Source organism: Marmota flaviventris, assembly GCF_047511675.1.
Source record: "Marmota flaviventris isolate mMarFla1 chromosome 5 unlocalized genomic scaffold, mMarFla1.hap1 SUPER_5_unloc_1, whole genome shotgun sequence".
NCBI classification, from domain to species: domain Eukaryota; kingdom Metazoa; phylum Chordata; class Mammalia; order Rodentia; family Sciuridae; genus Marmota; species Marmota flaviventris.
Window position 1 is genome coordinate 2,573,452 of NW_027287679.1, and position 23,300 is coordinate 2,596,751.

Consider the following 23,300-nt stretch of genomic DNA (forward strand, 5'->3'; position numbering starts at 1 on the left):
CAGAGCACAAGTCTCACAACACTAGATTTGGAAATGGTTTCTGGGATGTTGTACCATCCATGAGATTAATGAAAGCATAACAGATCAATTTGATTTCACCAAAAACACCTTTCAGTCCTGTCATTTGCAGCACTGAGGCTGGGACTATGGCACCAAGTTCAGAGAAAGAAAGCAGCACACAAGGCCCTTGTGTGTCCCCCTCACAGGGTGAGCTACAGAGTGATTTCACAGAAAGTACAAGATTGTCACCAGAGGGAGGACAGGGTGGGAAGACAGGTGGGACTCACCCACAGAGACAGCATCCACAGGCCCCAAGATGGAAGGAGTCAGAGCAGCCTCTGCACCCATCACCTCTCTCCATCATCCACAGCAACCAGCTCACACAATGTGCATTTGACTTATTTCTGGCTTCCCGCTCCCTAGAGTCTCTACTGCAAAAGAACAGGGACATTTGAGGTTGCTCCTTCACTGCTGCTCCTACCAGAAAGCCTGCTCACAGCGGGAGATCAGAACCTGAGAATTTGTGGGGCTCCAGCACACCCACACATACACAGAGGCCTCACACAAACCTCCTCACAGGGCCATGACCACTCAACTTTCAAAGGCTGAAGTGATCATCTGCATGTCATATGTCACAGTGGTGGTTCCTGGACCCCAAGCCATTTCCCAAAGTTGATGTATCCCCAATGAGTCCACATGTAGGTCCTCGTGCACGCTGCACTGCAAAACTTACAGCAACAGGACAAGTGGTGCTTAAAACCTGGAAGCACCCAATAAATAGGAAGATGTGTGCTCAAGGCCAGCAGTGAAAAAGTAAGACACAAAACTCAATAAAAATCAATTAAAAGGGGCTGGGGTTTGTAGCTCAGTTGGTAGAAAAAGAAAAGAAAAAAATTCCTCAATAAAAATGAATTCATAATAAAAAATCAACTTCTATATATGAAATAAAATACTGAAATGAAATTAAGACAAAATTTCATTTATAAAAGAATCCCAAAAACAAATATGGAACAATAATAAAAGCAATAATATATAGTACATAATATATATGCTTAATACATGCATGATAATATAGAAGACAGCAGTCTGAGTATTACAGCTTGGATGTGAGGTGTCCCCCAAAAGTTCATGTGTGAGACAATGCAAGAAGGTTTGAAGGAAAAATGATTGTGTTATATACTTTAACCTAATTGGTGAATTAGTCCCTGATGGGATTAACTGGGTGGTGACTGGAGGCAGCTGGGGTGTGGCTGGAGGAAGAGGTTCATTGGGTGTGGCTATGGGGGATATATTGTATCTGGTGAGTGGAAACCTCTATCTCTGCTTCCTGATCACCACACAATCTTCCCCCATGATGTTCTGCCTCACCTTGAGCCCCAAGACCCAATGCTGAGCACTGGCTGCCCTCCAGGCTCAGTTCTGCAGAGAACTGAGGCTGGAGGGGTACAAACAGCATGACCATGTGTTAAAGCAGCAGCCCCAGCACAAATGTCCACAGGCCCTGGAGGAGCTGAGCTCTTGATGTTTCTTCTGTTTTCTTTCCAGCTATTTCCTCACGGAATTCTGTCAAAACTCAGGCTCAAAAAAAGCTGAGAGAGACCCTCTGAGTACACTGAGCAACTAAACTACTGTCTCCAAAAATACTCTGGAAAGTCACTATACATAATAGCAAACAAGAGCAAACTCTGAATAGAGGGAAAAACTAATTTCAGAGGAACCATTATAATATTCATATACCCACTTTTTGAAAGCAACAAAATAAAAAAACACACAATAGGAAAATACATCTCATCAGTGGAAAAAATGCTTGAATTAAACCACTATTGAGGGGTGGGGATAGAGCTCAGTTGGTGAAGTGCTTGCCTTGCATGCACAAGGCCCAGGGTTCATTCCCCAGCACCAAAAAAAAAAAAAAAAAAAAAAAAAAAAAAAAAAAAAAAATTACTGACACTAGACTCATTAAAAAGACTTAAAACCCACTACCTTGATCATTTAGATGCATGACCTACAACAGTTCAAAACACCTGATAAACAACTGAGAGACTCACAAGGAAACATGGCGATAGCAATCATCTAACTGTGAGTGACAGATGGAGCACACAGGAGAGCACTCAAGATGACAGTCTGACTCAACATCACACCCACTACAGTGTTTTCATGGACACATCTAGGGCACTTCAACCAAGAGCAGCAGAGCACACATCCTTCTCAACATCACAGGAGAGTCGCTAAGACCAGACACTCTAAGCCCCAACAGGCGTTAGTACAGAAGGCTACCAAATCCCAACATGGCACCAGGAACACTGGAATTACCATGGCATCAGTAACAGAAACACAGCTGGGGGACCACCAGATATCTGCAGGTCAAATCCCAAAGTTCTAAACAGCACATGGGTCAAGGGTGTCTCAGGATCAGTCTGAATATTTTAATGGAAAAGAACTGAAACTGCATCTTAGGAAACTTTGTGGAACAGAGCACAGGCAGGGCTTAGGGGGGATTAAAGGTGCTGAAGGCTTACATTAGAAAAGAAGAACTAAAATCAACTATTCAAACTTCCACTTTAGGAACTAAAGAACAAAGAACAAGGTGAACATACATCTGATGCTAGCATATAAGACACCAATGAAACTGCAATCTTGAAATCAATAGAATAAAAATCAAAAGCGGGTTCATCATGAATATCCTTGTAATGACACACAACAGCAAAGTAAAGAAAAAGATAAAAATTAACTCAGTAGAAAAGAAACTCAGTAGACTATTATTAATCCTACAGAGAGCAAAAGAACCATAAAGGAATATTATTAAGAACTGTGTGGCCACAATTTGTGAACTCAGATATACTGGACTGATGGAGTGCTTTAAGTCTCAAGACATGTGGAAGGTTAACATCCTCCGAACTCTTGGCACACCAGAGCAAGCAAGAACAGCACACTATTCTCAGGACACACTCTGCTGACGTGATCAGACTTGCCACAAGTTCCTCTTAAGACTGAGTCTTGCTTTACGCGTACTCTGTGGTTAAAATTATTTTGGGGAATATTCATGTTAACTTGTTCCCCTTAAGTTGTGATTAATCATTGGACTTAGATCTAAGACAGAGATTAAAGAAGTAGCTTGTGAACATTGCATTATTTTAATGTTATTCTTGGTATCTTGCTTATGGTAACCTCAAACAACTTGCTTAACTCTAACACAAGGGATATATAATGTCTGGGTTGCTTAAAATAAACATCCTTAGCTTTCCACAGCTCTGGGTCCCCTGTGTACTGTTTCTGGTCTCGCTCAATTCCTGATCTTCATCACTGGACCAATTCTTGGAGAGAAACAATCTACCACAAGTCACACAGAAGGAGGAACACACAACATGGACAGGCTAATGAAGTGATAACTAACCATCATCAGAGGAAAGGCCTGGCCCAGTAATGTCATGGTGGATTCTGCACCACACTAAGGAGGAAATGAAAACTACCCTTAATTCCCTCTAAAAGGAAGCAGGTAACACTTCCAACTCATTCCTCAAGGCGTTGTAGCCTATGTGATATGCCATGATGTGAACAGTTTCTGGCAGCCAAGCCACAGAACCTGCCTAGACCACAGATGGCTGGATTCGGCAGACACAGGAAATAAGAAACAAGAGAAATGAAGAAATGAATTGCATGCATTTTGATCAAAGTGTGGAGAAGCAGCTTTTTTGTTTCTCCAGCTTCATTTCTTAAATTCTGTGAAATCCAAGACCAGGATGGCTTTGTTGAGGAAATTCAGAAAACTACTTCTACAAGTGGAAAGAGTAGACGAATATCTAAGAGTAGCCAAATGTCCAGAAGTCTCCAACACCTTGTAGAGAACACCATCAGGTAGTATTATAGTCAGAAGGTCCATGCAAACCCCCAAATTCACAAGGTGCAAGGTGAACTCCAAGTGGAATGGTATTAGGAAGGGGCATCTGGGAGGGACATGGAATTAGATGAAATCATGAAGGATGCTCATGAATTATTAGTGTTCTCATGTAAACATGTTCTGTGCACGCAGCAGAGATGTCATTTAATAACAATTTTCATGATACTGAATCAATTTGTAAACAATGATTATATTTTGATATTTCAGGCAACTGCCATGTTTGCCTCATAAAATTTATTGTTAATCTTCCAAGTTCAGAAAACAGGAAACAAAACAGACTCTCCACCATCAGGAATTCTTAACTGTACAAAGGAACCAATATTCTTATGGATCCTTGTAGTCTGAATTTACCTACTAAGGTTTTGTGAATATCTAATCACTTTCTTCAGCAAAAATGACAGATGGATTTTTTTTTCTAGTACTATTCCTGAGTCTAGGACCTGTAATTCCATTTGAAATCAAATTATTAAAAAATTGAGGTCTCTAGATATTTCTATACATGCTCAGAAGAAGCAGAAAGATAAGAATTTGTATCAAATAAAACATTAGGTTTTTTTTTTTTTTTTTTTAATCTACTTCTTTTTACCTCTTTAGAATATTTTACCATGCTCAGCTCTGAATACATACATTTCACGTTTAAGGGAAACCTAGGTCTCTAATAGGTGAGCAAATTATTTCAAAGTGATAAACACAGAAAGGGCTGGTGCTGAGGGAGCACAGATGTGTCAGGCTGAAGGGGCAACGAAGGTTCCCTGAGAACTGGACATCCTCCTACCTGGTCTCGATCACAAAACACTCCATGATTACCCTCCCAAGAGACCTGGACCATGACTCCAGTCTTTGAGATTTTTCAGGTTTGCACAGCACTGCACTGGGGTTTTCCTCCTACACAACTGTGAGAGAATGCAAGGGCAGGAATCACTCCTGACCTGGCCCCTCAGCACCACCATCCACAGGCTCACTGTCCACCTGTCTCCAAAGAATGGGGATAGGGCTTGGGAGACAAAGTCAGAAGGAGGAAGCTCTTTAGTTGGGGCCTGTTCAAGGAGATTCCTCAGCCCCAGGGGTTTCAGCTGCTCCCCTGAGAGTCAACACCCCACACCTCAGGCTGTCCTCTAGGAAGGCTGACCCAGGGCCTGAATTTGCCTGCTTCCTGCAGGACACAAGGTAGCTGTGGGCACCTTTGGACAGCCCCAAGAAAGGACAGGAAAGTAGTTGAGGACACAGGACCCTGTGAAGAGTCAAAGGAAATTTCTACCCAAAGATTTTACATTGTCTGTGCTTGGGGAAGATAAAGGAAGACAGGAACAAAGTCTTTTAACAGTGGAGTTCCAGCTGACTGTCCTCTGCTCTCACCACATGGCAAATTCAGAAACAGAAAACAAATCTTTCATGCTGTGCCGCTGGAATGCAGTATGAGGAGCAAGGAATTGATAATGCTGTGAAGAGGAGGGGGAGATACATTCTGGAAATGTGAGGAGAGGTTAGGAATATTAAGGTTGTGCCAACAACCCTAGCAGGGGCTGGGTGGGGAAAGCAAGGTGACTCCTGGGGAGAAGGAGCACAAATCCTCAGATCAGCATCCTCCACACAGGAGCCCTACACCTGAAGCAGGATCCATGAGGCCCTCTGCTTTCACTACACACTGAGGGCCTAGGGCTGGGGTCCAGCTGGGCAGAGAGGGTTCTGCCAAAGTGGCTGCAGACCAGGCAGCATACTGAGAACCCACCTGCACCAGCCCACATCATGTCCTGAAGGCATCAAGGGCTGAGCTGTAGCAGCATCTGACTCAGGTCTGGGCTGGCTGACTCTGGGGCTGACAGTGGGAGGCCAGAGTCCAGCCACAGCTGGTTCCCACCAGTTCTAACCATCCCACTTCCCTGAGCAGTCCAGGCCCCACACACTCACCATTTCCTGCCTTCTGGGGAGTCCTGACATCCTCCCTGGAATCTCATAGCACCTGCAGGTCACAGGGAGATAAATCTAAGCCAGAGTCACTTGGGCCTCACACAGCAGAGAAGATACAGTCCTGGAGATGAATTCTGAGCTGCACAGGGTGAGAGATGAAGGCCTCTGACTGTGGAAGGCCACCTCCTCCCACCAGCTGCCTCTGACTGCCCAGGGTGCCACAAGACCCCTGCATACTCCAGCCCACATACATACCCTTTGGGACCCTAAGTGACAGGAGATGTATTAGACTCCTGGATAAATGAGGCCAGAAAGACACGGTCTTGGCAAAAGCACTTTTCAGGCAGGGTGTCCTTCCTGCAAGGGGACCTGCCCCACCAGGGGAACATTTCTACTTAGGCAGAACTGTCTTCCTGCCTTTCTGGGTACAGAGTCACAAGCCTATATGAGGAATTACAGCCTTGGTGTCCAATGCAGCCAACCCTGACCTCAGAGATGGTAAGTGCCAGGTCCGGCCTTACTGAAAAGGAGGGGACAGGCATCCATCACTTTAGAAGAGGCTGGTGCTACATGACCAAGGCCTCCAAATATTTTACCTCTCAGTCAACTCATTTTCAGTCAAAAAAATAAAAATATAATCAGGAAATACAATTATTAAATGCATGAAAAACTAATTATATGGTAATAATAGAAAGAATTCAATAAAAGGAAAAGCAAACACTTTAAGGCACCTGCTTCTCCCACAGTTCAGAATGAAAACCAACTTGTAGAAGGGTAAACACATTCCCAAGTTGGGAGCCACAGTCTGACTGCTGAAATGTGGCCCCAGGAGGGCTCATTCCCTGCTGGCCAGGAGGGGACATGTAAGCATTTACCTCTGGAACCTCCTATACCCCTTGTCCTTTAGGTTTTCTTAATAAGATAAATTCAAAAGAAAGAGAATGATATAGTCACATCTATTAAAAGGGGGTCTCTCCATCAAACTGCAAGAGGAGGCAAAAAGGCTGCCCTACCTCAGGGCAGATGTCTGCGGTCTTTACAAAGAGAAATAAATTCATGTACAGAAAATATTAAAAGAAAAAAGAAACAACCTCACAAATGAACTAAACATGAGAAAATGAGTGAAAACCATTTACAAGAACATGGAAATACACAGAAAAATGTTCATGCAAATGGTATTCAGTGAAAAACTATATCTAGTCACACAAAGTAAACACAGACAGACAGGTAAGAGAGATAAACACACATGGATGAACGGCCAGAGAGCTGTTCCACACACTGCACTGCAATTTATCCATAACCACGATTTTCCAATGTGTACATACTTATAAAGTGGGCCAACTTGGGGACCAAATTTAAAAATAGAATGAAATTGTAAAGAACATAAAAGTTACACTGGAAACAGGTGAGGTTCTGGAAGAAGGAACTTGGGAGGGACCTAGGAGACCCACGGCCTCAGACAGCAAAAGGAGTCTAGCCAACTGAGGCAGAGAACCCACACAATGCACGTTACAGCACCACAGTGGTAGAGCACTAATGGTTAACATTCAGTTACTGAAAACTCAAATCAGACAAAAACAAATAAAATTCTGCTTCCTCACAGCTGGTTAAAATACAAGGAATGACAGAAGGAACTGGCACTGTACCACCTCTCTGCACAGGTAGGGGGAGCAGGGAGAGAGAGAGAGGAAGCCTGCCCAGGGCCACGTTGTCCCTATTTAGACAGGGATATATGGGTTTACAGATTCTTACTAAACTAAGCATTAAAAAATTATTTCAAGACTTCTCTGTTCCTCTTTACATCAAATTACTCTATGCAAATAGTTGTTAACCGATGCCATAAAAATCTTTGATTCAATGAAGGAATGAAATTCTTTGCTGGGTACAGTGGAGCATTCCTGTTATCCATTTAAATTTAATATTTCAACAGGAAAATCTAGGTACTCCTTTTCAGACAATAAACATGTTATTTAATTGCTATATCCCAGATAATATTTGGTAACCATTCATCATATGTGACTTCTATTAGGAATTCCTAGTTCTGTCAATGTTATCAGTGTTAAACATTCACCTGCAGTTCACAGGGTACAGAACAGACCCATCCACTTCCAAAGCCCTGCAAACTACAGAGCTGATGTTTTGGTGAATTTTTGTAATGAACCAATTCATTTATCACAATGAATTGGGTTAATATACTCACTTTTTGCAACCATATTGGAAGAAATCTTCCCTGTTTCTTTTCCTAGGTAGCATTCCCAAAGCCAAGCCCTGGAATTCTATTTCAAACCACTCTCCCACCCCCACTTTCCCATAAAGAACACATCTGAAAGGAGAAAAGGGTACTGTGCAGGCCTGTAATCCCAGTGACTCCGGAGGATGATACAGAAGGAACATAACTTCAAAACCAGCCTCAGCAACTTAACAAGGCCCTCTTCAAATTAGTGAGGTTGAATCTTTGTAATAAAGAAACCGACCTCTCTACCACACTTTCTTCTGGGGCATTCATATCTGCAGCCACACTGAAACATAAGTTTTCCCTTTTTCTATTCCCAGGTAGCATTCCCAAAGCAAAGTCCTGGAATTCTATTTTAAATTAGCAACATCCACTCCTCTCCAAAAAAGAAGGCATCTGAGAAAGATGGTAAATTCACTCTTGGGAACAAAAACATTCATAAGTATTTTTAACTAAGGGAATATAAGGCCAAGTGTTTCTTTCTTTTCTGTTTCTAGCCTTCTTTTTTTCCCCCTGAATTGTATCTCTATCTTACCCTTTAGGGATACTTTCTAATCAGCTCTACTAATAAACTACATTTTACAGTTCATGAAAAACTGACACTAAAATAAGTGAGCCAGTCTTTCCAAGGCAACAAACCCAGGGAGCTGCAGCACCACTGGGCACTGACCTGTCAGACTCCAGCTTCAGGTCGGGCTTCTGTCACCAGGCACATCCTCCCACCCCCTCCTGCTGCTGAAAAGCTTTGTAGGGCTTTGCTCCACCTTGCTGGGGTCAGTTTCCCCTGCTCTTTAGGATAATTGTTCTTCCTTCAAAGCTATGAGCACATCTAGAGGGCAGGAACCATGTGTGTCATGTTCCCTCAACACCAGCATCTCACTGCCTGACCTGGGTATCTCTGACTGCTCCCCTGGGAGGCTGCTCCCCACACCTCAGGCTGTCCTCTAGGAGGAGCTGATGCAGAGCTTAAAATTGCCTGCACCCTGCAGGGCACAGGGAAGCTTAGGGCAACTTGCAGCAGCCCCAGGAAAAGACAGAACAATGACTGAGGACACAGGACCCTGTTCAATATCCAAAGAACTCCTCTGCCCAAAGGCACCGCACAGGTGTCTGGGTCTGGGCAAGATGAAGAGAGGAATAAGTACTTTTTAAACTCAACTTCCAGGTCATTCCTCTCTGCATTCCACTCCTGGGAAATGTTTGTGCATGTTAAAAAATAAATAAAATAAAATGTTTTTTTTTTTTTTTTTTTTAAATATCATTCATTAATAAGTGAAACTACCACAATTAAAACACTGTCTATTTGAATGTAGACTGGAACAAATGGCTGGCAAAGTGTGAACTGGAGGGTGCAGCTGGCATCTGGGAATGCGGGAGGGAACTAGAATTTCAGGTGTCTGCTGCCAGCCTTAGGAGGAGCCAGGTTCCAGAATGGAAAATGGATTTGATACCGTTTCCTGCACATTTAGCAGTATGTGTCTGTAGGACTCATAATCCTGGGGAGAAAAGAGGGACAGACGGGGACCCCTAAGGCCAAATGTCACAGTCAGAACACACCTTAGTCCAGAACCCTGATCCTCCCCTGCTCACCACGCACTCTGGGAGCATCAGGCCACATAAACTGCCCAGATTTGAACCAGGGAGGTCGCCAATAGGGAGCAGAAAAGAGGGCAGGGACCTGCTGCCCAGCTCACCCATGGGACAGGAGCCCAGGGCGACCCGCCAGAGAGGACTCAGCCATGCTCTGCAGCTGACCTGGGGAACCTGCCTCCCAACGCACCCAGCGGGAGGGACCAAGGGCCAAAGTCAAGGGCCACCCGCCAACAGAGACTCGGTAATACACTGTGCAGCTGACCTCGGAGACCCGGCATCTACCACCCCCGCCGCGGGACAGAGGGATAGGGCCCAGGGCCACCCGCCGGCGGGGACCCGCCCCAAGCTCCGCAGCTCACATGCACTCGGGTCCCCAAGGCAGATGGTGACCGGGTCCCGCCAGTCCTGGCCACACGCTCGGCATGACTCGCTGACCTCCTGAGGATCTCCCGGTACCCGAGCTGGTGAGGACTCCGGCTATGCAGGGTCACCTGGGGATCCCGTAAGAAGACTCCGGAGCAGTGGAGGACGAGTTCAGCAAGGGAGAAAAAAAAAGATGCGAGATTGTGAGAGCCCGCCCTTCCCCTCCGCCTACGCACCTGATTGGACAGTTCCTCCCCAGCGTCCCTGATTGTCCGCCTCCAGGCACAGACCCAGTCTTGAGTGACAGCTACCCTAGCCAATCAGTGGCTGAAACAGGCCAGAGTGACAGATCCAGGCTTTTAGGCTGGGCTTTCTTGGGACCTGACCTCGGCTGGAAACGTTTGTATTTAGCCTGGTGTAGAAGGCAACATCTAAAGAGGAGGACTTACGAAGGTCAGCGATATCTAGAAACCGTGCTGTCCACGATTGGGAGCAACTTGAGAATTTTATTAAGGTTTCAAATTACATGACCTTCCTCACCTGTGTTCCTTTCAGTAGATGGCCCGAGCTATGGAAAGCAAGGCCCTGTTTAATTGAAAAGAAATTTGTGTCATGTATTTTTAAATTTTTCGGAAGCCGCACAAAAACGTTAAAGAAACAGGTAAAGGGGCTGGGGATGTGGCTCAAGTGGTAGCATGCTTGCCTAGCATGCGTGAGGCACTAGGTTCGATTCTCAGCACCACATAAAAATAAAATGGAGATATTGTGTCCACCTAAAACTAAAAAATAAATGTTTAAAAAAACCTACAAATTCAAAAATTTTTTTTTTAAAAAAAGAAATAGGTAAAATAACTCAGGCATAGCTCAGTGGTAGAGTGTTTTTGTAGCAAATGCAAGTCCCTGTGTTCCATCCCCTTCAAAAACACAAGATGATTCAAAAAGTGAGAGAAAGTCACAGATAAAATTGGTTGTGATTTCTTTAGTGCAATATTATGTAAAATAACATTGCTTTTCTATGCAATTGATGCAATGAGGTATTACTGTAAGCACAGAGCCCACAAATGACAGAGGTTGGAGAAGGGAAGCAAATCTCTTTATTCTGCAGGGAAGTCAATCCATCAGGCCTGGGTGGGTTCATTTTCTAGGTAGAGCAAATGGTCCCCGGGTTACAGAAGGACTTTGGGTTTTGTAGTTTACAATGAGGGTGAATATTAATTCATTAGAGACTGAGGTTGTGCACTTTGGACAGTCAGGGACCTAGTTATGCAAGTTAAAATTTTATCTCAGGAAGGCAGTTGTAAAAAGTTTAAAACTTGTTGTCACTGGGAAAAGCCCACACTGGGAAAAGCCCGCAGCCTGGAGCAAGAGAAGGGGACCCAGGAACGAGAAACGCCCCTCAAGGGTGGGCACCACATGACATTCTTCCTCCAATAGGTCCCATGTCCTGCCCATATCCTAAAGCGTCCATCACCTCTCAGTAACTCCAAATGCTAGGAATGAAATGTTCAGCACATCAGCCACTGGGGAAGATTCAAGGGTCAAAACACAACAGTAATCTTGAGGACTTGTGTATTTAGTGAAAGTATAAAATATAAATATTATTTTTTAAGATTCATATAAAGATATGGATACATATTGATAGCAGCAGTGAAGTGGAGGCAAGTTAGTCTGGATGCCTCCAAAGATGACTTTCTTTCTGTAAAGCTGCCCAATCCCAGTTCCTGGTACATAGAAGTGATAAATAGACATGTGTAAAATAACTCTGTGCACAAAGAAATGAATAAGCCATGTTACATCTAATGTAAATTTACATTGTGTGTTAGCCAGAAGGTACAAGGTAGAGAAGACCTCATGGGCAGAGGGCACACCTGTGTGATGGCAGAAGCCCAGGAGCAGCCCCCCTGTTAGGTCACACCAGGAGAGCCCCCCCCACCCCCCCAGCCGTATGCTAGGGGACCACAATAGCACAATTACTGAAAATCCAAGATTTTTAAAAAGTAGGAGTGGATGTAGCAGCAATGTAGTAATTTATGGATCTTACAGAAATCACGACCAGATTGTGAGGCATTAGGGAGAGAATTCTACAAAAATATATCCAGGAGGCTTATGACAACAGTTCTAGAGCAGAATTTTAAATATATAAAAAATAAAGAAAGGAATTGGGCACATTTTTATAATATAAAGGGAAGTGTCAGGTGAGTGATGAGCTAATGATGATGTGAAATCCTGCTGAAAATGAGGCCAGAGGGGATACATCAATGAGGGGGACAGGGAGGTGGCTAGGAGGAAGGACACTATTTATTCCACTCAACCATAAGATAGAAGGATAAGGAAATTGTTGATTGTGTCTGGGAGGAAATGAGGTCACTTAATGAGAGGTTATGTGGTGACATCAAGAAAGGCATTAATGAGCAGAGTTTCACATGGCGAATTGTGAGAAGGAATGTGGATAGGGAAATAGAGAATGCTTATCAGAAATAACTGACAACTCTGATGTCGCTGGAATGGATGGTGTTCCGTATCCCTATGTGCCTTGAATTCTCCATCAGTACCTGACAATCTGCTTGTAGGAAAAGGCAAGCCCACAGCTCACCCAGGGTTAAGGATTTGCCTTCAGTTCTGAAGAAAGAGCAAAACACCTGCTAGTTTTCACAAGGCCCTGTTTGAGGTCACAGGTGGAGATTTCTAAGCTTGGTGGAGATGAAAACGTAGACTGCACGTGGTGCTAGATAAGAAAGAAATCTAAGAGTCCGGGAATCGGGATTCTCTTAGCTGACATTTAATTGGAGCAATTTCTAGAGGGGGAGCACCAGGGTGAGTAAAGCCCAGTAAAGTCGGTGTGACCAGAATGCAAAGCGTCTAGGCCTTCTGCACTTCAGGTCTCCTGCCCACAGCTCTTGCCTGGGATTCCCTGGTGACCGCACTGGCTGCAGGGGAGCGTCCAAGGAGTGGAGCGGAGAGTACCCTGGAAGACGATGAACAGCACCCGCCTTCAAGTCTCCGTGGCTTATCTTTATTTATTTGTTTTTACTAGCATTCTACTCAACTCCCAGAGCCTAATTTTTTCCAATTCTTTTCTGTTACAGTAAATGAGCATTGAGGGCTTGCAGATATGCCTGGCTGACATTCCTTCACACATATCCTCATTCTGGTTTATCTCTCCTAATCCTGCCATAGGAATATTCCTAAAATTCCTCTCAGTACATCACTCCCTCCTTTAAAATCCCTCAATGACCTCTTATGTTTGCATCACAAGACACATTTCGAAGTGTGGTCAGCTTGGAAACCTTCATGACATTTTCCTTTTCTCTTCTCCTAAAATGCCATATCCATGATGCTTAGGTACAAATCCTTCCTGTCCACCAAATTCCTTCATCATGTAAGCCCTCCCTCTAGGGAACAAGCATCTCTTTGTAAATATAGTTAAATTCCCAATGTTTCTCACTTGGAAGGCACTCGGTACACAGGAGCCAGGGAGGGTGTGCTGGAGCATGCCTGTCTATTTCCACTCCAGTTACTCAGAGTTCCAGAACACCCTCCCGTGAGCCACAGCTCCCTGAAGGGCATTCCTCCTGTAGAGGTCAACTTGCAAACTGCCTTGGGAGGCCTCTGTCACCCCTCAGTTACTGGTTACCCACTATTTTCTATTTTGGGGTCACTAGCAGGCCTGTGTTTTTTTTTTGTTTTTTTTTTTTTTTTTTTTTTTTTTTTTTGTGTGTGTGTGTGTGTGTGTTGGTTGCTGGGGATTGAACCCAGGGCCTTGTGCATGTGATGTGAGGCAAGCATTCTATCAACTGAGCTATATCCCCAGCCCTCAGGCCTGGTCATCTGGTCATCAGCATTAGGTTCAAGGTTCCATTTAAGGGCCAATATCCTTCTAATTGTTTTATGACATTTACAATCCCTATGTTGTTATTTGGATATGGTTTAAGGTTCTGTAGAGATTCCATAAATAACATGAGCACTGAGACTTTAAACCTCTCACAACTCTCAAAAGCATTCTTCAGCATCAGTTTCAATTACTCATCTACTTAAAGAAATAAGGGGATGCTAATACTGGAACAATTTGCTTCATTGTAGTGACATTCTGACTGTGGCGAAAACCCACCCAGTTCTTTTCTATAATAAGCTATTGGTGCCTTAATCAGAGTGTGTTTGCCTTTCAAAGTGAAACAACAGAAACCAGAAATCCTAATTCCATTCATTTCAGCAAGTCTTTGTGAAATTTCCACCTTGAGCTTCAGCTTTTTATAACACATTTGCTGCTGTGATTCAAAGATTACTTTGCAAAAACCAATCCCTGCCGACATGAACCACCACAGGCCATGGGGAGCTGATGCTGGTGTGTACTGTTATTTTTTTCAGGGGAGTTGATCTCATTTGAGTGAACCCTCTCTGTCTCTACAAGATTTTTCTGAGGCACCTGGAAATAGAGTGGGAGGAAATAGCAGGGAAACTACATTTCCTCATAGAGGTTTTCAGTGGAATTTGCCCGGGGCCACCTGTGTCCTCAGGAGTGCTGACAACATTCCTGGCAATGATTAATGGTAAGGGTAGTGTGGGTGCACACACCCCAGGTGGCCATGCTCAGCTATGAGGAAGTTGATCTGCAGGTTCTGCCAAACAGGTGCATTGACCTGGGCATCAACAAACATTCCCAAGGGCAAAGTCTACACAGAAACACTTTGAACTGGAGTGGAATAAGAGCCATGGTAAGTCTGTGTGGGGAAGGTGCATGCGGCCTTTGACTCTTTACCTCCCAGGCAAATGGACTATGAGGTCATAACCTGACTCACAATCTCTGGTGTAGCTTCCATGTGGAGACTGGTTTCTTTCCAATATTCTTATCTGTAAAATGTTGCTGATAACATAGGTCGAATACATTTATTTTGAGAATAAATAACTAAATGATGACAGAGTGAGATCCTTCAGCTACCTCTCCCCATAGACCACTAAGATGAACAGTTTTCATGCACCCAACTATTAGTACAAGAGCTTAGAAAATCAGGCAAGAGACCATAATGCCTGATTTTAGTAGAGCACAATGAAAAAATGCATTGCAAGTGGTGTCAATGAGCCCCCTGCCCCAGCTCCATAACCCCAGGGCACAGAGGCTTCTCATCTGGGGGAGAACAATGGAATTCTGTCCACACCTTAGACTCAATACTCAGTACCAGGCCCATGCAGTGAAACCCAGTAAAAGGTAAGGACCAAAGAACCCCTAGTGCCAGGCCAATCATTCAGAACCAGTCACCAACAACAACAACATCAACAACGAAACTGCATATTAACACAGGTTTCCATAAAGCAAGAATGCATAAGAGTCATAGACATTTAGGCACCCCATAATACAGACCACCAAAATATATAAAACAAAGAAGACCAAAACGATGGAAGGAACAAAAGGTTCTACAATAATAGCTGCAGACTTCAGCATCTCATCTCAATAATGGACAGGATAGCTTCACAGCAGAAAAGTTGAGAAGCAGTGGACTTGGGCAGCACAGGAAATGAACGAGTTATGACACAATTTTCATTCTTTTCAAGTGTGCTTGGGATAATTCCTGGGACAGAGTGTATGTTAGACCACAAATTGAGTGTCCATTGATTTTAAAAGATACTAAATACACAAAGTATCTTCTACTAATACAACCTGATAAAGTTAGAAATCGATGATAAGTGGGGAGCAATGGTGGGTGTAGTCCCAGCATCACATGAGGCTCTGGCAAGAGGATCACGAGTTCAAAGCCAGCCTCAGCAGCTTAGTCTGACCCTAAGAAACTTAGTGAGACCCTGTCTCAAAGTAAAACATAAAAAAGGGCTGAGGATGTGGCTCAGTGGTTAAGCACCCCTGGGTTCTATTCCTGGTAAGAGGGAAATCCACAGAATTTTCAAAATTAACAGGTCTTTCTATAGAGGGGTGGTAAAGTTTCCAACTATAATTGTGGGGGTATCGACTTTTCCTTGCACTCTGTCAGCTTTTTCTGTGTCTTGGAGAGCAGAGCCTCTGGTCACTATGCATGGCTCTTCTGGCCCCTTCCATCTTGCCTCGCTTTGAGGTCTGCTATGTCTGAAACCAACATAGGTGTTGATGCTTCTGATTGGTGTCAGCATCACGAGTCTTTCTCAACCCTTTGATTTGAGCTGCATGAGATTTACATTGTAAATGGACTTCTTCCCAACATACACTTAGATCTTGCTTTCTGATCCATTCTGACAATTTTTGTGTGGATCTTTTCTTTCTTTCTTTCTTTCTTTTTTTTTTTTTTTTGTGTGTGTGTGTATGTTTATTTTGTTGTTTTAGAGTTTTCTGTTGTCTGTCTTTCTTGCCACCATTTGGATAGCCACTTTCTGGGCTGTATTTTTTTCTTTTATTTTATTAGCCATGCATTATAGTTACACTTAACATTAGGATTTATTTTGACATAAATATTCAAGCATGGAATATAATTTGCCCCAACTCAGTCCCCAGTACTTCCTTTTCCCTCCCCTCCTCCCTTTCCTATTCCCTTCCTCTACTCCCTTGGTCTTCCTTTTACTTACTTCTGTGTTTTATATGAAGGTGAATGCACTGTGGTGTATATTTTTTTAGGACAGTTTGTTGGATTTCATGGCCCTGTTCCTCCCTTTTCCCATCGGCCCCTCCACCTCAGTCCCCTTCCTCTACTTACTGATCTCTTCTATTTTCATGGGACACCACTTTCAACCCCTTACTTTTCTCTGGCTTCCATGAATGAGGGACAACATCTGACCCTTGACTTTCCAAGTCTCCCTTATTTTACGTAGGTTGATGTCTCCAGTTCCATGTACCAGCAAATACCATGGTTTCATTCTTCTTCAGGGCTGTGTAGAACTCCAGTGTGTATATAAATGACATTTCTTTATCTATTCATCTGTTGATGGTCATCTGGGCATTTTTGTCTCTTAATTGATGTAATCAGAACATTGATGTTTGAGGTGACTGTGGGCATAGTTGGCAATGTCTACAGTAGTTAGCAGTGTCTCTATTTCTTGCTCTTGCTCTTTGCTTCTATTTTCGACTTTACTGTTTTTCTTGTTTTTGTGATTGGAATTCAGTATCTTACAATTTTGTTTTTTCTTGCCTTTGGCATGGGGGACCCAAAGCCCACAAAGTGTGTCCAGAAGTTTCCCAACTAAGTCTAGCCTCCAGATCCCACCTCTGACCTGTTGATTTCTGCCTCTGACTCTGTGTGCCCTGTGCTGTCCCAAAAAAGACTTCTGCGCTGGGTGAGCCTGCAGCCCTCTCCCTCCCACAGGGTCACTGCTGCAGAGGAGTCTGCCCAGGATGAACCACATCTTGAGCCTTACGCATCTGCCATTCAGATGACATTTAAAGGAGATTTTGGACTTGAAGTTGGTGCTGGGACACGTTGACCTTGGGAGACCATTGGAAAGAGATGAGGTATTTTGCATATGAGAAGGATGTCCGTTTTGGGGCCCAGGGGTGGAATACTATGGTTTGGACAGTTTCATCCCCATGAGCACACATGTTAGAATTTAATACACACTGTGTCCATTTCAAGGGTGGGGCTTTGGTGAGTGACTGGCAATGGGATAAACAGGACCTTGGGCCCCCTCCTTCTAAGCGACCTTTGCCCCCTCTTTAGATATGAGCACACAGTGTTCTTACAGTCTGGAAGACACAGACACAAGGCACCACCAGAGAGCAGAGACCAGGCCCTTACCAGATACCCAGCCTGTGGGCTCCTTGGACTTCCTGCCTCCTGAACTGTGAGAAATACACTTATATGTCTAAATAAATCATCCAGTCTGAGCCATGTTACTAGGGTGGTGTGAGTGGGTGAAGACAGAGGCTGTCCAGCGGGTCCTTTAGCCATGTCCCTGTCATACCCTGCCAGCTTGATTTTTGGGAGCAGAAAGAGGGCAGGCTCATGTTAAGCTTGACCTCTCTCTCCCAGAAGCTTCCTCTCCTCCAAAGACTCCTGTTTCCTCTAGTGGAGAAATACATTTAGAAATCCAGACCTGGTGACCAAGAGCAAGCACTGCATCCAGCTGTCTGTGCTTCCAGACCTTCCATTCAGACAATAGGCCCGTGCACTGTCACACGCACACACACACACACACACACACACACACACATACACACACACAAGAGCGTGTGTTTATACTTAGGCCCACTGGTCTGTAGTTTATATTTGAATTTTGGTTCTTTCTGGGCGAGCAATATGTGATCCATGCCCTCTCCCAGCGCTAGGCAGGGGGGTGAGCCGCCCCTCGGTCAGCCCAGGGCCAGGCAGGCGAGCCCTCCACACCCCACGGTGCTTTCTGCTGCTGAGCAGGGGGGCTCAGAGGGCTGTGCATCCAGAGCACCTTGCACTTACCATGTGTTAGTCTGTGACGGCTGTTGGGACAAAATCCCAGTGCAAGGCGGGAGCACTGTGTGTGCACGTGTGGCCTTTACACCCTGCCTCGCTCTCCTCGCAGAGCTGTGGGTTGTGGGCAGCGCAGCCCCTTCCTGATGTGTACACGGGCAGCCGCTCTTTCTCACTGTGAGAAGCCTGAGTCTCTCCTTGTTCCTATCATCTATTCACTCATAGTTTAAAGACTAGAATGCATGAAACGCATTTCAGAATGCTCGCCTCAACAGGGCAATGAGCACATCTACTAAGGGGAGCTCCTAGATCTGCTGTGAGCTCATACCATTCACGTACGATGGACATGAATCTGGTATTATTTGATCAATGCTGCATCACCAAACTTCAGAGACCACCCCCACTTTCTGCCAACTTTCTGTGGCTCAGGGTTGAGGAGTATGGCTGGGGACTGGCTGAGTCTCATAGGGTTGTTTGGAGTGGAATATCCACTTTAGAGGGTCACATCCCCATGCCCAGCAGGAGGCCTCTGCTCCTGTCCTCCTAGTCCTCTGCGCAGGACCACCTACAGGTCCTCACAAAGCCAGGACGAGGTCTGGGACAGGCCTTGGATGCTGTGTACTTCTTCTCTCCTGCAATCTCTAAGCCACAGCCTGTCATCCAGCAGGGGACATCCATGCAAGGGAATGATGCAGAAGGAAGGCAGAAGCCTGGGAGCTACCCTGGAGGAAGGCAGCCAGGCTGCAGGAGCTGGTGAAAGAGGTGCAAAGAGTGATTTCATCCCACCAATAGGTCCTCGAGACCTCCTCCAGAGACAACTGAACATTTCCCTACTTCAGGGTGTCCACTTAGCAACCCCCCTCAACAGTAGGCGGTCACCTGATTTCTTTTTTTTTAAGCTTTTAAAAAATATTTTATTAGTTTTTGATGGACATTTATTTACTTATATGTGGTGCTGAGAATCAAAGTCAGTGCCTTGCACATCACCTGATTTCTTTACCACAGACCTGCTTTTCCTCCTCAAGAATTTACAGAGAGGTCAACAGTATGCACTCTTTAGTGTCCACTTTCTTTTGCTGAGCACATGTTGGACCCTCATTCATATTTTCGTGTCAATGGTTCTTTTTAGCTGTCCAACACCATCCACTATATAAACACACATGGTCTATGTATGCATTTTTCTCCTTGAAGTTGTGTTCTCATAAACCACACTTAGGTTGATTTCCGTTTTTCATTATTCTTTATAAAGTTCCTATAAACACTCATGTGCAAGACACTAGACACCTGTACACTCAGTCCTGTAGAGGATGTCTCTCAGAGTGACACTGCTGATCACAGTTGTAAAGAAATGGCATTTTCCCAAAGCCACTGTACCAGAGATGTGAGTTTAGTTTCCTTTACAGCCTCATGTTCTTTACCTTTAATCAGCCAGACTGTGCAGTGCTGTGTATGTGCGGTGACACATGCTTCACAGCATGGACCAGGCAGAGGGGCATCGGCTGCATTTGGGACACACAGTTCAGAGCCATGTGACAGAGGATCTGAGGGGATACCACCGACAGAACCACAGGCAGCCTGCAAATGGGGAGACCACCTACAGCAGTGCAGGGGAGACCACATACAGCACCACAGGCCACCCGCAAACAGGGAGACCACCTACAACAGCTCAGGCCACCTGCAAATGGGGAGACCACCTACAGCCCCACAGGGGAGACCACCTACAGCCCCACAGGGGAGACCACCTACAGCACCGCAGGCCACCTGCAAAGGGTTAGTCTGTTGTTGACAGTACTCGGTTTTACTCGGTAATATTAAATGTGTTGTCATGTTCAAGATACTGATTCTGGTGTGGTGATGGCAATCAAAGTCATTAGCATGTGGTGTTGAAAAGTCCACAGCTTATCCTCAGTGACAGAGAAACACCTTCCAGTCTGTGTGTTGTGTGATGAGAAGTGCACAGCACTGATTCTGCTAAGGAATCTGCCAACTATTTTCAGAACTTCAAACTCAAATCCAGGAAGAAGTGGAGAACTTGTTATTTATTAAAGCCCAAAGAAATCACAGGAAAGGGGCTCAGGAGGGCCTGGGGACCAAGAGGATCAATGAAGATTGCCCCTAGTCTCCCACAAAGCTGAGAATGAGCATGCAGGACACTGCCAGCACCCTGCTCTTCAGAATCCAGGAGGGGCATGCCTGTGCACCACCGTGGTCCCTGTGGCTGGCCGCTGTGGCCTGGTGTAGTTGTGCTGTGGGGACCTGCAGGTAACCGCTCACACCTTCAGGATGCTAAGGCCATTCGTCTTTTCGGCACTGACAGTCCCAGGGTAGAAATAAGGCCTCAGTGGCTCGCTTTTGAAGTTGCTCTTGAAGGTGAAGAGAATGACAAACTCGGTGACATTGTAGAAAGAGATCAACCCTTTTTCATACTCCAGAAAAACCCCCAGCAGTGAGAGGGGTTCTCGGGTAACCACTGTGCGGGGTGTGGCAAAAGCTGAGCACTCGCCGTTCTGCAGGCGAAGAATCCAGAAGCCGGTTTCAGGACAGGCCTTGGTATACTGGCCCTTCCGCCTGACGGACTCCAAGCACAGCCCGACGGCCCACATGCTTTTGCCTGCCACTCCCACCTCCCAGTAGTGATCTCCACCAGAGAAGCGGTTCCAACCCAGCACACCCACCAGTGTGTCAAATCGCTCAGGGTTGTCGGGAACGTCCTGCCTCTCGGGCACATATGTCACACATTTCCCATCATCTGTCACGGCCAGGTAAGGGTGAGCGGTGGCTGCATCCAGTGTTATGTCTGCTGTAGGGGAAGAAAGTGTACCCATTAACTGTCAGGCAACTCAGAGAGCAGTGTGCCTGTGTGAAAGGGCCAAGCGCATGGCCTCGGAGGGTCCTTTAGAGATCCAAAGAGACAACACAGACCCCAGCAGTACACACTTGCCCGTGGTGTCTTCCATCCCCAAATCTCCTCCTGGGAGATGACATCTCCAGAGACCCCAACCTGAAAGGGATTTGCAGGGTTACCCTCAGGTGCAAGGGCAGGGCTGAGACTGGACACTGCTCTCACCTTGGGACAGGTCTTAAGCAACCTCAGAGTGCCTCTGCCATGTCTGCCCCAGGACTATTATGCCTGGCAGGGGTGTAGGCAAAGCAAAGCAGGAGAATAGGGATGTTTCAGAGGGACAATGCCAGGAGAAAGCCCAAAGAGCAGGACACTGGCCCTTGCCTCTGGAAGAGAGATCATGCTCGGGATCTTGGCCTTTTTCTGGATAAGAGGGAGAGAAATCAGAGAGTGGAAAATGGAGAGAGCGTGTATTCACAACTATTCAGGGAAGTGTTACTGTAAAGGAAAGGAAATGTGACAGGAGGCACCAAGGTGTTGCGTCAGGAGAGATCGTGGGTGAATCTCCTGCGTGTGTTTGTTTGCAGACAGGAGGAAATGGCACATGAGGATGTGGCAGAGGGAGTGTGGACGTGACAGGCGGAGGCTTTGAGAGCAGAGGGGACAGCGACCAAATCCCCACTGCATCAATCATCTCTGGCTCTGGAGGATCCGCGGTGGTGGTGTGGGTGGGATCAGGACAGTGAGGACTTTTTCTTGCCCAGATTTAGAAGCTGCGTTTCAGAATGAGGAGGTCCCACCACAACTCTGCTGGGCACACCTGGTGCATTTGTTTAAGGCAGTTTCCTAAATTGATCTTTCCCAGACAGTAATTTGGTTACTTACCATCAAGTTCATATTTCCAGAATCAAGTTATTTGAGAGTTGAAATGTGTCTTATGGATTATTTGAGCAAAATCTTTTTATCTTCTGAGGTAATTCAGAGAGGTTAGATGGCAAGGCAAAAGTCATCCTTGCCACACATTTTTCCCCCATCATATTTACCTGCAAATCTTTGAATCTTCTTTAGTTCTAAAATGAGATAGAGACATGCACAGTTAGTTGAGCCACTGGGCAGGGTGGGGGTACAGCAGGTCAGCAGTGAGGTCACTGGTCTTACTTACCAGCTTCCGCAAGGCGTTTTCTATGTGCTGCAAGAAATAACAGAGCAAGGTCAATGTCATGAGGGATGCCGGCTCGTTCTGAATTCAACCCACCAGAGAAACACAACTTACCTAGTTCTTTTTTGACTCTACCTAAAAAAGAAAGAGGTAAAAAAGTATGAATTTCTGAAATTCCCAGATGTTTAATCCTAGGTCATGGCTCTCTGGGTCTTGGAGGATGTTGGTGGACATCAGGTGAGAGCTCTGGAGTGTGAGGCCCAAAGACTGAAAGCCCACCATGTGCGGGGTCTCTGGCTGCACCCCACCTCACCACCTGCTCCTGAAGCCTACGTAGCGAGGCCTTCTCTTATCAGCCTTCAGTGACAGCTGCCTTGGTTCTGTTTCTAGTCATGGATCCCTGAGTTGATTCCAAAAGTTTCCTGCCCAACTAGCATGTTTTCCTGAGTCTCTGCATTAGATTGAGAGCGATTTCCTGTACTAGGGTCACTGGGATGAGGGTGACCATGTGTCCAGGTACAGGGAAACTGACCTGCAAGGTGCCAGCTGTAACTTCATGCCAGAGGCGGGTGCCCGGGGGAACAGAGGCACCTCTCCAGCACTTCTGCACAGGTTTTACTTCTTGATTAATTATAAATACGGGGTAGTATTGCTAAAGCAACAAGTGCTTATTTCATCAAAGAATTAGACAGAAAGTTAAGACAATCCCATGAGGTAGCCATCACCCTGACACAACCACGTTAAAATGTGTGGGTGTAAATGTATCCAGAGATTAATGAATTGCACTCCATGAGGGATCTCTTCACCATCTCTGTGGACACAACATCTGGTTGTGCAGCAGGAGGGAGACCCAGCGGCTCCTCTCCTGGCCTCCCTGGCCCTCACTTGGTTGCCTGGGGCCTCCTGGCCTGCCTGGTCCTGGGTCTCAGAGGCTGGCATCCCCTCCCAAC

At 45.4% G+C, this 23,300-nt stretch overlaps 1 long non-coding RNA gene across 1 annotated transcript in view; it reads right to left on the reverse strand.

Moving 5' to 3' along the window:
- The window catches only part of LOC139703631 (uncharacterized), a 325,092-nt gene extending 319,229 nt beyond the window's left edge, over positions 1-5,863 (reverse strand). Inside the window, exon 1 of the long non-coding RNA XR_011705791.1 lies at positions 5,807-5,863. This is a non-coding gene — a long non-coding RNA (uncharacterized lncRNA). The remainder of the gene's footprint in view (positions 1-5,806) is intronic.
- Between the last annotated feature and the right edge of the window lie 17,437 nt (positions 5,864-23,300).